This window comes from Oreochromis niloticus, linkage group LG12 (assembly GCF_001858045.2).
Source record: "Oreochromis niloticus isolate F11D_XX linkage group LG12, O_niloticus_UMD_NMBU, whole genome shotgun sequence".
NCBI classification, from domain to species: domain Eukaryota; kingdom Metazoa; phylum Chordata; class Actinopteri; order Cichliformes; family Cichlidae; genus Oreochromis; species Oreochromis niloticus.
In genome coordinates this window covers 29,460,669-29,465,493 of record NC_031977.2, presented here as the reverse complement: position 1 = coordinate 29,465,493, position 4,825 = coordinate 29,460,669, and the positions used below count along the sequence as shown (strand labels likewise).

At 38.4% G+C, this 4,825-nt stretch overlaps 1 long non-coding RNA gene across 1 annotated transcript; it reads right to left on the bottom strand.

Moving 5' to 3' along the window:
• Positions 1 to 2,763: 2,763 nt before the first annotated feature.
• LOC112848311 (uncharacterized) lies at positions 2,764 to 4,521 on the bottom strand. Its single transcript, XR_003222368.1, has 3 exons — positions 4,396 to 4,521; positions 3,746 to 3,831; positions 2,764 to 3,193 (listed from the first exon to the last, which is right to left on the bottom strand). It is a non-coding gene; the product is annotated as an uncharacterized LOC112848311 (long non-coding RNA).
• Between the last annotated feature and the right edge of the window lie 304 nt (positions 4,522 to 4,825).

Below are 4,825 nucleotides of genomic sequence, written 5' to 3'. Positions count from 1 at the left end.
ACATTGGCATTTGTTTACTTAGATCCAAGGCAGGCCAAACCTCTGTGTTACAACCTACATACAAAAGACAGACATTCACAATATATGGGTACACAAGTCTGTTTTATTTCAGTCTTTCAAACTTTGAAACGAACCTTGGTAGGGAGCAGCTGTTCCCTACCAAGCATTTCTTGCAGCTGGCAACAACGGTCGTGCATTCAGTATAGTTGTGACTTCCGCAAAAAATGTGGTCAAAATCTCATGAGTAAGTTGAAGCATTTCTATCAGGCATTTCTGAAAGTTGTAACACAGAGGTTTGGCCTGCCTTGGATCTGAGCAACTCTGAGTGAGCAAATGCAAATGTGCCAGGCCTCAAGGACAATGGGTGGTTTGCACAACAAAAGCTGTAGGAGAAACAAGCTGACGACCTGTGAAAATCTCAGCAGGGGTGCTTAACACCTCGGGACTTGCACCAGAAAATAAAAAAGCCAGTAATTCTAGGGGGTATTGGGTTTAGGGATGTTACGCAAATTTGCGCAGGATAGTAAACCTAGTGTTAAAAGCTGATTTCCTGACAAGAAACAAAGCACTTTAAATAAACTGTATAAATTCTTCAAGTATCAAACTAAAATTATGCATGAAAGTTGTTGAAAGCTAGCATAAGCATCTGGTGTAGGTACACCACCTTCTGTATGTTTAAATTTGAACCTTCATGTATACTTTTGACCATATGTGGATTAGAGAAACTCCAAAATAAATTCAAACTTGTGGACCCACTGCTTGTTTTGTTTTATTTCTTTCTAGATAAAGAAATATACAAAGAAATCAGGAAAAAAAACTGAATTATGACATTTACGCACATGATGACTGCATGTAACTTCTGACCACAACTGTAAACCCATCTCAAAAAGTTTGGTCCAATTCTCACATGTCACCACAGACACCACATTTAAAACTGTGGTATATTATAAAATTCAGAGAGATTTCCTGACAGGCTTAATTGTCACATTGTCACTGTGCCTGAAGGTAAGGGACCAAAGGTACCATGGACTCATTTATATGTAAAATCCAACAATTTAGCTTCAAAAAGCAAATTTCTTTCATTTCTAAACCATGGATTTAGTGCACTCTATAGGCAAAAGACAATGTTCAGATTGTCTCTGCTGTAATATTTCATGCTGTTGTCTTTTGACAGCCCTTTCCAATAAGAAAACAAAACATAATTGTGTTGAGAGAATTCTTTATAATACAAGTACAAATTGCAAACATATTTAAGATATTAAAGAGAAAAAAACAACATACACGATGGAAAGTTTGATCACTCCCTACAAAGTAATCTTCAAGCTACTTGCAGATTTGAATTTGTTGCATGTGCTGAGTCTTCTATGAAATCATGTGGAGCCAAATGTGGTAAGCAGGTTGAGCAGTAAAGGATGACTGTGTTAGTACTGCGTGAAGCCAACGCTGTATGTGTATGTTTTCAAGCACTGTGTTCAGGTCATTTGTTCCGAATGTCCTCCCTCTGATTCCTCAGGATGATACAGTAGAGGTGTTGATAGTATAATCACCAGTAGTGATGCTCAGTTTAAAGGCTCATCAGACTAAAATAAAGGTATTTTGCACAACTTGTGCATGGTGAGATCACAAATGGCCTCCTGCCTGCTGTGTCAGGACAGGACATCCGTGCAGGTATCCAAATGTAACAGAAACATTAGCAGTGCTATATGATTACACTAGGAAATGACCTTAGGGTTTTGAATAGACATCCAAAGATGGGGCTACAACAGATGCTGTACTCCCATAAGCAGTGTTGGTCAAGTTACTTGAAAAAAGTAATCAGTAACTAATTACTGATTACTTCCCCAAAAAAGTAATCCCGTTACTTTACTGATTACTTATTTTCAAAAGTAATTAATTAGTTACTTAGTTACTTTTTAAAAACACGATTTACAACCTGAATAGGTGATAAAGCGATAGATCTTTCAGCCCAATTCTACTTTTTCTGCATAATCCATCATACAAAATGTAATCAAATGGAAAAGTCTCTTTTTAAAACTTGTTTTATTAGTTTTAATCTTTTAACTTTATGCATCAAGCAAAAATTAAATTATATGCAACATTCTCTGACTGGAAGAAATTTATTTAACATTTAAACCTATTTTCTGCACATTCCAGCACATAAAATAAAATATGTTTTTGTGTTTACACTCACTCTTTCAAATAGATGCAAGTAAAACACAGCAGAAAATAAATAAAATCAAAGACTCAGCGGTCCTGTTGCTCTATTTTCACCTATAAAGCAGGAGTGGGTTAGGCGGAGGTTTACCCTGGTGCAGGTGTGCCGCAGCGGTCAGTGGAAGAATCCGCGAGTTTCTCTGTGAATTTCACATTACTTCGTAGTGCACTCGGTGCTTGCCTGGAAGTTTAGGGGTTTAAAAAGAAGTTTTCTTCCCGCAGTGAACAGTGGACACTAATGTTTTTGTCACTTTTTATGGAATCAAACTCAAAGTAAGGTCAGTACTTCCACGCTTTAAACGCTGCACGCTCATACTCTCTCCCGCACTCGATATATTATCCATTGTTGATCTGCAGACAGCTGTTGTCACGAACGTCGCACTCGCTTACCTCACTGTCATGAGACATTCTCGCCAAAAATCACGGTTTTAGTAACGCAGCGTTCCTACGTGAAAGTAACGGTAATCTAATTACCGTTTTTGCAATAGTAATCCCTTACATTACTCGTTACTTGAAAAAAGTAATCAGATTACAGTAACGCGGTGGATTTTACACAGAGGTAAGCAGAATTTTTTCAGAAAAGTCCTTCACTACAGTGCCAACACTGCTCGCTGTGACATTCCCACACCAAACCAATTCCACTTCCAAACCAATCCCACTTCTCTCCCCAGACTTTCTTGCTTTTTGCTTGCTGTTACCAATACCAGCCAATGCACTCTGCCATATAAGTGGTTATCCTGAGTCTGTTTGCTCTGATTGCCCTTGAATGGTCCCTGTGGCTAGCTGTGGTGTAATGGCCACCTCCCTGTGGGACAAACAGCATCTCAGGAAAGGAGCAAGGACAATTACTAATCAATGTGTACAGCTCCCTAGTGGCACCGAAAGGAGTGTTGTTGAGGCTGCGTCACATTTCACCCCACAGCTTTCTGGAGGAACTGGTCTTCCATAAGGTTGAGTGGATGGACTGCTAATGGAGTGCCTGTAAGTGACCACAAAATGAATGGGGGATACAATCGGGATAGATTTTTTTCCCAAAAAAATACTTTTACTGTATTGACTTCAGATTTCAGTTTCCTAATCATCATTCCATGCAGCCCATAATTTAAATTTACATAATTAATTTATATATAAAACAGTCCACATCAGCAATATTTCATCTAACAAAGTTTAGATGATACAGATCTTAAATATTGCACTACCTGTACATGATTATTTAAAACTCATAAATAAATCAGTGTAAGAGTGCAATGATTAAAAAACCTGCTACCTGAATTGAAATTTGCATGAAGTGAATTTGCTCAAATACTCACGCTGCTATAGTTCATAAAAAAATACAGCATCAAACTGTTTTCACCTTTACCTGCTGTGCATGAAGAACAACACTTGACAACAGAAACACATCCTTTTTCAAGATAGCGTGCAAGTGCAATCTGTCAGCTCTCGGTTTCTGTCAACTCTTACATTTTGGTTTTATTGCTCCCTCTTGTCAAAAACACGGCAAATGAACAAATGTATTATTGGGGTTATCTACCTCGGTGGGTGAGTGAAGCATGCCGTCTACAGCTGATTATATCACTCTTTCAGTGCACCTGTGTCTGACAGGAGGGGCTCCACCTCCTGCAATGAAAAGACAAAGCACTGGAACAATCTGATCGGATTCACTCGTACGAGGCAGACAGCCATCACAATCTAATGACAGCTGACTTCAGTCAACCATGTTGCAGTCGGGATCAACTAACATCAAATAAGACAACACTTGCAAGGAATGTCACTTTTGCATTTGTCCTTAAATGGTGTCAAAGTCAATATGTTTGTTCTGATGCTTTTGTGTTGGACCTATAATAAATAGAGAGCTGTAATCAATGAAGGCTACCTTTACATTTATTTTGGCTCTCACAGAGGTGGCAAAAGTTGAGACTTTCTTTACTTAAGTAGAAGTACAGATACCTGTGTTAAAAAATACTCCAGTAAAAATATGTTGCATATTGTTATGTTGCACAAAACAATATTTTGCAGCAGTTTTACAGGCTATCATGGCTGATGTCCATCCCCTACACTGACACTAGACAATATGCAATTGGTGTAAAGTTGGAATTCAGTGAATTAATCTAAGCATCATCAGCTTTAATGCAAATTCATCTCTGGTCCGATTGATGTAACCTAAACGTGAGCTGTCCTTACCTTTATATCTAGCCTCCCTTCCTCCTCTCTTGTCCTGTCTGTCTTACTACATCTTGCTCCACCTCTGAGTGAAGTTAGCTCGCACTCTATTCTTTCCTTGGGAAATACAGCAGCTAGACCTTTAGCTAGAAACACAATGTACAACAAACTGAACACAGACAGTTTGTTGACTTGCTTATGTTTGTTTAGCTGTTAGAAACACTGAAATGTGAAATGACCTACCACTTTTATTTCTGTAGTGCTACCCAGATTCCAAAGTACCGCCACCACAACATGCGTACACCTTGCGGCCCACTTTAACTCCTGATTATAAACACTATAGAAAATACTGTTGAACCTAAAGAATCAAGGCTGTTGTGAAAATTTAAGGACTAGAAAGTAAACATGTTTGTATAAAAATGTAGAGACTAAAAGTAAAAAGTGGTTAGAA